Below are 11,387 nucleotides of genomic sequence, written 5' to 3'. Positions count from 1 at the left end.
AAGCCCCTATCGGAGGGCATTGGCGAGGAGTACCCTCGACAAGCTCCACGAAGGGGCTCCCCCTTCTCCACTATGGCACCGGTCGAGGCGGTGATTCCTTCACAAGGTTGGGGCGAGCTCCACACCACAAGGAGGCTCCCAACTACCTATGGGGCTAGCACAACACCAAGCTAGCCTCCATAGGTGCACTTCTTCCAAGGTTCCACCATAGGAACTCTACCACCAAGATCCACTAAGGACTACCACGAATTGGTGAAATTTCTCTCGGTAGAACGATAGATCAGGGTCTCCTCCACCACTCCTCAAAGTATGAGCAAGATTGATTGGGTAGGGAGGGAGATCCACTCAGTTTGAGCTCAGCAACAATGGAGGAGAGAGAGAGAAGAGCTGAAATCGAGCTGGAGAAGAAGAGGCCTTTATATAGGTCTCCCCAAATCCAAACGTTATGTGCAGTTTTGGCCTAAGCGGTACTACCGCTTTGTGCAAGCGGTAGTACCGCTCTGAGTTCGAAATCCCCACAGAACTTGTCCACGTGGACACGGAGCGGTACTACCGCTCGCGGTACCGCTCGAGGTACCGCAATAGGGTCCAAACCTTACTGGACTCAAAGCGGTACCAGAGCGGTACCGAAGCGGTACTGCCGTAACTAGTTACGGTACTTGAGCGGTACCGTGGGCGGTACTACCGCTTGCAAGCGGTACTACCGCTCATGGTACCGCAGAGGTACCGTAACTGGTACTGTGGGACAATATCGTGTGAAACCTCAGAGCGGTACCTCAGAGCGGTACCAGTAGGGGTAGCGGTACTACCGCTCCTGGTACCGGTAGTACCGCTATGGCTAAAACTGCTTTTCCTCTTTTTCTCTCCTACCATGTCACCTCGCGTCACACACACAAAACCAGAAAACCTAAGAACTACGCTTCAGTCTTCTGATCATAATGTGTCCGGCGAGGGCACCGTACACCTTGCAAACCTATCAAAGACAATCTTTGTGCATGGTTAGAATTATTCAAGTGTTGATATCAAACACACAAAACACGGGATGTGAATCTTGCTCTTACAGTTTTAAACCGCCTATTCACCCCCCCTCTAGGCGGCATCCGTGTCCTTTCACACGCGCAACGACAACAGAGGGATAGATTAAGGAGGCGCATGTTAGGAAGACCAAAGCCTCCCACTTCTCTGGGAGACGCCACCTGGTCCTAGGCTACCAAGCAATGGCCACCTTTCACATCTAGCCTCGCCTTCCACATGAAACCACATCAAATCTTAAGCAGTGCGTGCAATGTTTTCGGTGGCATGTCAAGCGGAACCGGGATGACACTCAGGGTCGTCTGGACCAAGATGGTCCGCCCAACATCGAGTGAGAAGCTTCGCACACGAAGGTTGCAGTCTGCTCGTCGTGCTATCCACCACGGGCTATAGCTGGTGACGAGGGGTAACCTCGGCAATGCCTACAAGTATGGACTTGGGATTTTAGGAAAAAGGGAGTGTTGGTGGTTTCATGGACTTGTCAAACAAACAAGGTATCCGACGTAAATCGGTTGGAGGATAAAGTCAACGAGATTGTATTAAAACTAGGGTGCAACAATGCGTAGTATTACAAAGGTTCTGAATGTCCGCCTGGTGGATCCTCCTAGCCCTTATATAGCGGGCTAGGTCTCCAAATTCAATCTTGGATCGGTTATATGTTACATGTTGGTTTACCCAATGTTTCCAATAATTGCCTATTTTTATCTAGTTTCTAGCCTTCTACTTCTCTTAGGCTTCATGGGCCTTACATACTCCCTCCTGGATCCATACCAGGAATAGCAATATCGAGTACCCAATATGGTATACTCATGTCAGTACCCCCGAGATTCTACTCGAGTCGTAGACTTGGGTTGAGTCTCAGATCTTGACTTCTTCCTTTGTAGTATGAACCCAAAGTTATACTCGAGTCAATATTTTTAATTGTCTTCATATATTATTTTGTCATAGGGATATTGGTAAGCAATTCTGGTGCATCAGACGGATCGGTAACCGGTTAAATGATCTTGGGAAAAAACATGTGAAGCTACTTCAAATTCGGGACGCAAAGGTCTTATCGAGTTCTGAATTCCAGCTAGATATTTTAAGGGTACCCAACACGTCTGTCGGGATTTTTTATCATATCGTCGATATGGAAAATATTCTTGCAGAGCGTAGCTTGTGCAATACCAAGACACACAAAACGGGTCCTGGGGTCTTACCTTCACGCTGAAAAGTACGGCATCGAGACATGTTATTGCGACAGACGCGGGCTAGGATTTTTTTGTCGGATGCCTTGTTTGGCTATTACAGTGGCCGAAGTTGTCGGGTTATATTTATTGGGTGCGCACTATGGGCTCCCAATGGGAGTAAAGGACGAGATTGTGTTCTAAGTGTTTACCATTGAACATGAACTCAAAACTATTAAATTCTTCTTGCTTCTACTCTTTCTTTGTCACTATATGTTGCATAATTGTTTTTCTGTTGGGTGCGCGATCAGCGTTTCCGATGGGAGTAGCCTCCGAGGCTATGCTCGAGTCGGTGCAGTCGAGTAAAGGCTCAAATCTTTATAATTTTTGCACTGGATTGTTATATATTTTTTATTGAATGATTTACTGATGACCCACAAGTATAGGGGATCGCAACAGTCTTCGAGGGAAGTAAAACCCAAATTTATTGATTCGACACAAGGGGAGGTAAAGAATACTTATAAGCCTTAACAACTGAGTTGTCAATTCAGCTGCACCTGGAAAAGCACTAGTAACGGGGGTGATGTGAAAGTAGCAGTAATATGAGAGCGAGTAGTAACGATAACACGACAGCAGTAATAGTAATATGAGAGCAATGGCACCGAGAAAATAGTTGATACTACTTCCAATGACATGTAGAACGAGTATATGATGATGAAAGATGGACCGGGGTTCCCAGCTATCTACACTAGTGGTAACTCTCCAATAACAAGTGTCGGGTGAACAAATTACAGTTGGGCAATTGATAGGATTGAAATAGCATTAAGACAGAACATTGATACGTCTCCGACGTATCGATAATTTCTTATGTTCCATGCCACATTATTGATGATATCTACATGTTTTATACACATTATATGTCGTATTTATGCATTTTCCGGCACTAACCTACTAACGAGATGCCGAAGAGCCAGTTGTTGTTTTCTGCTGTTTTTGGTTTCAGAAATCCTACAAAGGAAATATTCTCGGAATTGGACAAAATCAACGCCCAGGGTCCTATTTTTGCACGAAGCTTCCAGAAGACCGAGGGGAAAGGAAGTGGGGCCACGAGGCGCCGCCACAGCAGGGCGGCGTGGCCTGGGCCCTGGCCGCGCGGCCCTGGCGTGTGGGGCCCTCGTGTGGCCCCCCGCGTTGCCCTTCCGCCTACTTAAATCCTTCGTCGCGAAACCCCCGGTGCCGAGAGCCACGATACGGAAAACCTTCCTGTGACGCGCGCCGCCAATCCCATCTCGGGGGATTCGGAGATCACCTCCGGCACCCTGCCGGAGAGGGGAATCATCTCCCGGAGGACTCTTCACCGCCATGGTCGCCTCCGGAGTGATGAGTGAGTAGTTCACCCCTGGACTATGGGTCCATAGCAGTAGCTAGATGGTTGTCTTCTCCTCATGTGCTTCATTGTCGGATCTTGTGAGCTGCCTAACATGATCAAGATCATCTATCTGTAATTCTATATGTTCTGTTTGTCGGGATCCGATGGATAGAGAATACTATGTTATTTTGATTATCAATCTATTACCTATGTGTTGTTTATGATCTTGCATGCTCTCCGTTATTAGTAGAGGCTCTGGCCAAGTTTTTGCTCTTAACTCCAAGAGGGAGTATTTATGCTCGATAGTGGGTTCATGCCTCCATTAAATGTGGGACAGTGACAGAAAGTTCTAAGGTTGTGGATGTGCTGTTGCCACTAGGGATAAAACATTGATGCCATGTCCGAGGATGTAGTTATTGATTACATTACGCACCATACTTAATGCAATTGTCTGTTGTTTTGCAACTTAATACTGGAATGGGTTCGGATGATAACCTGAAGGTGGACTTTTTAGGCATAGATGCATGCTGGATAGCGGTCTATGTACTTTGTCGTAATGCCCAATTAAATCTCCTAATATTCATCATATCATGTATGTGCATTGTCATGCCCTCTCTATTTGTCAATTGCCCGACTGTAATTTGTTCACCCAACATGCTATTTATCTTATGGGAGAGACACCTCTAGTGAACTGTGGAACCCGGTCCATTCTTTACATCTGAAATACAATCTACTTGCAATACTTGTTCTACGTTTTCGCAAACAATCATCATCCACACTATACATCTAATCCTTTGTTACAGCAAGCCGGTGAGATTGACAACCTCACTGTTTCGTTGGGGCAAAGTACTTTGGTTGTGTTGTGCGGGTTCCACGTTGGCGCCGGAATCCCTGGTGTTGCGCCGCACTACATCTCGCCGCCATCAACCTTCAACGTGCTTCTTGACTCCTACTTGGTTCGATTAAACCTTGGTTTCTTGCGAGGAAACTTGCTACTGTGCGCATCACACCTTCCTCTTGGGGTTCCCAACGGACGTGTCAACTACACGCATCAAGCAAATTTACGGCGCCGTTGCCGGGGAGATCAAGACACGCTGCAAGGGAGTCTCCACAATCCAATCTCTTTACTTTTTTTTGTCTTGCTTTATTTTATTTACTTACTTGTTTGCTGCATTATATCAAAACACAAAAAAATTAGTTGCTAGCTTTACTTTATTTACTGTCTTGCACTCTATATCAAAAACACAAAAAAATTTAGTTACTTGCATTTACTTTACTTGCTTCATCATGTTTCCTCCTAAGTTTATTCTTAAAGATATACCGGTAGGGCGAGGGTCTATCCTCGGGAAAGATAATATAGAAGATTTTTTCACTCATATTAGTACGGTTGAAGATTTTGAAGATAGACACCTGGTGGAACTTGCTCCTACTTATGAAATTGCTGCTGCTTATTTAGTACACATGTTAGAAGCTAGATTTGTTAACCTCAACCCCATAATGCAGCATATGTTCCTTACACTAAGTGATATGGAAGAAGGAGAAAAGAAAGATTTTGTCCTAGAAACCCTTCTTAACGAATTTGGTGATGTAGCAAGAGAAGCTAGAAAGGTCTTTACTAAATATAATATGCTTGGCTCTTATACAAACTTTGCTAGCACCCTTGAGAAGATGGAAAAAGATAGACAAGAGTATACTAATAAAGTTAATTATGAGGGGGATATTAAAACATCGATACCTTGCAAGCTCTTGGGAATGTGCGAGGCACTAGAAAAGAATTTTGATTGGATTGTTCCTGAAGATTTGTTTGATGAGAGTAGCAAGCCTAAGGGTAATGAAAAGGGAGCCTCTGAAACTTACATAGATAAGATACAATGCATAGTTGAGAAAACTCCAAACCCCGCTGTCGATGTATCATCTCTTGATAACACTTGATATACACTTTCTGCGCCTAGCTGAAAGGCGTTAAAGAAAAGCGCTTATGGGAGACAACCCATGTTTTTACTACAGTATTTTTGTTTTATATTTGAGTCTTGGAAGTTGTTTACTACTGTAGCAACCTCTCCTTATCTTAGTTTTGTGCATTGTTGTGCCAAGTAAAGTCTTTGATAGTAAGGTTCATACTAGATTTGGATTACTGCGCAGAAACAGATTTCTTTGCTGTCACGAATTTCGACCTGCCTCTCTGTAGGTAACTCAGAAAAATATGCCAATTTACGTGCGTGATCCTCAGATATGTACGCAACTTTCATTCAATTTGGGCATTTTCATTTGAGCAAGTCTGGTGCCTCAATAAAATCCATCTTTACGGACTGTTCTGTTTTGACAGATTCTGCCTTTTATTTCGTATTGCCTCTTTTGCTATGATGGATGAATTTCTTTGTTCCATTAATGTCCAGTAGCTTTATGCAATGTCCAGAAGTGTTAAGAATGATTGTGTCACCTCTGAACATGTTAATTTTTATTGTACACTAACCCTCTAATGAGTTGTTTCGAGTTTGGTGTGGAGGAAGTTTTCAAGGATCAAGAGAGGAGGATGATACAATATGATCAAGGAGAGTGAAAGCTCTAAGCTTGGGGATGCCCGGTGGTTCACCCCTGCATATTTTAAGAAGACTCAAGCGTCTAAGCTTGGGGATGCCCAAGGCATCCCCTTCTTCATCGACAACATTATCAGGTTCCTCCCCTGAAACTATATTTTTATTCCATCACATCTTATGTGCTTTACTTGGAGCGTCGGTTTGTTTTTGTTTATTTTTGTTTTGTTTTAATAAAATGGATCCTAGCATTCATTGTGTGGGAGAGAGACACGCTCCGCTGTTGCATATGGACAAATATGTCCTTAGGCTTTACTCATAGTATTCATGGCGAAGGTTGAATCTTCTTCGTTAAATTGTTATATGGTTGGAATCGGGAAATGCTACATGTAGTAATTCTAAAATGTCTTGAATAATTTGATACTTGGCAATTGTTGTGCTCATGTTTAAGCTCTTGCATCATATACTTTGCACCCATTAATGAAGAAACACATAGAGCTTGCTAAAATTTGGTTTGCATATTTGGTCTCTCTAAGGTCTAGATAATTTCTAGTATTGAGTTTGAACAACAAGGAAGACGGTGTAGAGTCTTATAATGTTTACAATATGTCTTTTATGTGAGTTTTGCTGCACCGGTTCATCCTTGTGTTTGTTTCAAATAACCTTGCTAGCCTAAACCTTGTATCGAGAGGGAATACTTCTCATGCATCCAAAATCCTTGAGCCAACCACTATGCCATTTGTGTCCACCATACCTACCTACTAAATGGTATTTATCCGCCATTCCAAAGTAAATTGCTTGAGTGCTACCTTTAAAATTTCCATTACTTACCTTTGCAATATATAGCTCATGGGACAAATAGCTTAAAAACTATTGTGGTATTGAATATGTACTTATGCACTTTATCTCTTATTAAGTTGCTTGTTGTGCGATAACCATGCTTCTGGGGACGCCATCAACTACTCTTTGTTGAATATCATGTGAGTTGCTATGCATGTCCGTCTTGTCCGAAGTAAGAGAGATCTACCACTTTAATGGTTAGAGCATGCATATTGTTAGAGAAGAACATTGGGCCGCTAACTAAAGCCATGAATCATGGTGGAAGTTTCAGTTTTGGACATATATCCTCAATCTCATATGAGAACACTAATTGTTGCTACATGCTTATGCATTAAAGAGGAGTCCATTATCTGTTGTCCATGTTGTCCCGGTATGGATGTCTAAGTTGAGAATAATCAAAAGCGAGAAATCCAAAATGCGAGCTTTCTCCTTAGACCTTTGTACAGGCGGCATGGAGGTACCCCTTTGTGACACTTGGTTAAAACATGTGTATTGCGATGATCCCAGTAGTCCAAGCTAATTAGGACAAGGTGCGGGCACTATTAGTATACTATGCATGAGGCTTGCAACTTGTAAGATATAATTTACATGATACATATGCTTTATTACTACCGTTGACAAAACTGTTTCATGTTTTCAAAATCAAAGCTCTAGCACAAATATAGCAATCGATGCTTTCCTCTTTGAAGGACCATTCTTTTTACTTTTATGTTGAGTCAGTTCACCTATTTCTCTCCACCTCAAGAAGCAAACACTTGTGTGAACTCGTGCATTGATTCCTACATACTTGCATATTGCACTTGTTATATTACTCTATGTTGACAATTATCCATGAGATATACATGTTATAAGTTGAAAGCAACCGCTGAAACTTAATCTTCCTTTGTGTTGCTTCAATACCTTTACTTTGATTTATTGCTTTATGAGTTAACTCTTATGCAAGACTTATTGATGCTTGTCTTTAAGTACTATTCATGAAAAGTCTTTGCTTGATGATTCATTTGTTTACTCATGTCATTACCATTGTTTTGATCGCTGCATTCATTACATATGTTTACAATAGTATGATCAAGGTTATGATGGCATGTCACTCCACAAATTATCTTTGTTATCGTTTACCTGCTCGGGACGAGCAGGAACTAAGCTTGGGGATGCTGATACGTCTCCGACGTATCGATAATTTCTTATGTTCCATGCCACATTATTGATGATATCTACATGTTTTATACACATTATATGTCGTATTTATGCATTTTCCGGCACTAACCTATTAACGAGATGTCGAAGAGCCAGTTGTTGTTTTCTGCTGTTTTTGGTTTCAGAAATCCTACAAAGGAAATATTCTCGGAATTGGACGAAATCAACGCCCAGGGTCCTATTTTTGCACGAAGCTTCCAGAAGACCGACGGGGAAAGGAAGTGGGGCCACGAGGCGCCGACACAACAGGGCGGCGCGGCCTGGGCCACGGCCGCGCGGCCACGGCGTGTGGGGCCCTCGTGTGGCCCCCGCGTTGCCCTTCCGCCTACTTAAAGCCTTCGTCGCGAAACCCCTGATGCACGAGAGCCACGATACGGAAAACCTTACTGTGCCGCCGCCGCCGCCAATCCCATCTCGGGGGATTCTGGAGATCACCTCCGGCACCCTGCCGGAGAGGGGAATCATCTCCCGGAGGACTCTTCACCGCCATGGTCGCCTCCGGAGTGATGAGTGAGTAGTTCACCCTGGACTATGGGTCCATAGCAGTAGCTAGATGGTTGTCTTCTCCTCATGTGCTTCATTGTCGGATCTTGTGAGCTGCCTAACATGATCAAGATCATCTATCTGTAATTCTATATGTTTCGTTTGTCGGGATCCGATGGATAGAGAATACTATGTTATTTTGATTATCAATCTATTACCTATGTGTTGTTTATGATCTTGCATGCTCTCCGTTATTAGTAGAGGCTCTGGCCAAGTTTTTGCTCTTAACTCCAAGAGGGAGTATTTATGCTCGATAGTGGGTTCATGCCTCCATTAAATCTGGGACGTGTGACGAGAAAGTTCTAAGGTTGTGGATGTGTTGTTGCCACTAGGGATAAAACATTGATGCTATGTCCGAGGATGTAGTTATTGATTAGATTACGCACCATACTTAATGCAATTGTGCGTTGTTTTGCAACTTAATGCTGGAAGGGGTTCGGATGATAACCTGAAGGTGGACTTTTTAGGCATAGATGCATGTTTGGATAGCGGTCTATGTACTTTGTCGTAATGCCCAATTAAATCTCACAATATTCATCATATCATGTATGTGCATTGTCATGCCCTCTCTATTTGTCAATTGCCCGACTGTAATTTGTTCACCCAACATGCTATTTATCTTATGGGAGAGACACCTCTAGTGAACTGTGGACCCCGGTCCATTCTTTACATCTGAAATACAATCTACTGCAATACTTGTTCTCTGTTTTCTGCAAACAATCATCATCCACACTATACATCTAATCCTTTGTTACAGCAAGCCGGTGAGATTGACAACCTCACTGTTTCGTTGGGGCAAAGTACTTTGGTTGTGTTGTGCAGGTTCCACGTTGGTGCCGGAATCCCTGGTGTTGCGCCGCACTACATCTCGCCGCCATCAACCTTCAACGTGCTTCTTGACTCCTACTGGGTTCGATTAAACCTTGGTTTCTTGCGGGGAAACTTGCTACTGTGCGCATCACACCTTCCTCTTGGGGTTCCCAACGGACGTGTCAACTACACGCATCAAACATCAAGATCATTAATCATGTAGGCATGTTTTCCATATATAGTCATACGTGCTCGCAATGAGAAACTTGTACAACATCTTTTGTCCTACCAGCCGGTGGCAGCCGGGCCTCTAGGGAATCTCTTGGAAATTAAGGTACTCCTTTTAATAGAGTACCGGAGCAAAGCATTAACACTCCGTGAAAACATGTGATCCTCATATCTAAGCCTTCCCCTCCGAGTTGTCCCAATTTACTGTCACTTTGGGGCCTTTGGTTCCGGACATAGACATGTGCATACAACTTGTAGATACAATCTAAGCAATAAGTATAGAGCTTAAATCTAAGATCATGCCACTCGGGCCCTAGTGACAAGCATTAAACACAACAAGATTGCAGCAACAATAACTTCACAAACTTTATAGATAGACTAATCATAATGTAACAATCCATCGGATCCCAACAAACACAACACCGATTACATCGGATGAATCTCAATCATGTAAGGCAGCTCATGAGATCATTGTATTGAAGTACATGGGGAGAGAGTACCAACTAGCTACAGCTAGAACCCGTAGTCCATGGGGGAACTACTCACGGAGCATGATGGAGGCGATGACGTTGATGGAGATGGCTTCGGGGGCACTTCCCCGTCCGGCGGCGTGCCGGAACGAGACTTCTGTCCCCCGAATTGGAGTTTCGCGATGGTGGCGGCGCCCACAGAGTCTTTTCTGGAGTTTCGTCAATTGGTATCGAAGATTTAGGTCGGGACAGCTTAAATAGGCGAAGAGGCGGAGTCGGAGGGGCCACGGGGGCTCCTCACACCAGGCTGGCGCGGCCCACACGTGTGGGGCCCCCAGGGCACCCCTCTGGTCCCCCTCTGACTTTCTGGAAGGTTCCGGGAAAAATAAGATGTTGGGTCTTCGTTTCGTCGAATTCCGAGAATATTGCCCGAACAGCCTTTTACGGAACCAAAAACAACGAGAAAACAGAGCTGGCCCTTCGGCATCTCGTTAATAGCTTAGTTCCCAAAAATGCATAAAAACATTATAAAGTGCAAGCAAAACATGTAAGTATTGTCATAAAACAAGCATGGAACATCATAAATTATAGGTACGTTGGAGACATATCAAGCATCCCCAAGCTTAGTTCCTGCTCGCCCTCGAGTAGGTAAACGATAAAAAAAGTAATTTCTGTAGTGATATGCTACTTACATAACCTTGATCATACTATTATAAAGCACATGTGATGAATGCAGTGACTCAAGGAAAAAATCTATAGTTGCTAACAAATAGATAACATATAGCAAAACTTTTCATGAATAGTACTTTCAAGACAAGCATCAAAAAGTCTGACATAAGAGCTAACTCATAAAGCAATAAGTTCAAAGTAAAGGCATTGAAGCAACACAGAGGAAGATTTAAGTTTCAGCAGTTGCTTTCAACTTTCAACATGCATATCTCATGGATAATTGTGAACACAAAGTAATATGATGAATGCAAATAAGCAAGTATGTAAGAATCAATGCACAGTTGACACAAGTGTTTGCTTCTAAGATGGAAGGAAGTAGGTAAGCTGACTCAACATAAAGTAAAAGAAAGGCCCTTCGCGAGAGGGAAGCGGGGATTAAATCATGTGCTAGAGCTTTTTAAGTTTTGAAATCATATAGAGAGCATAAAAGTAAAGTTTTGAGAGGTGTTTGTTGTTGTCAACGAATGGT

The sequence above is a fragment of the Lolium rigidum genome, chromosome 3 (assembly GCF_022539505.1).
Source record: "Lolium rigidum isolate FL_2022 chromosome 3, APGP_CSIRO_Lrig_0.1, whole genome shotgun sequence".
Classification (NCBI taxonomy): domain Eukaryota; kingdom Viridiplantae; phylum Streptophyta; class Magnoliopsida; order Poales; family Poaceae; genus Lolium; species Lolium rigidum.
Note: the sequence above shows the minus strand (reverse complement) of the source record.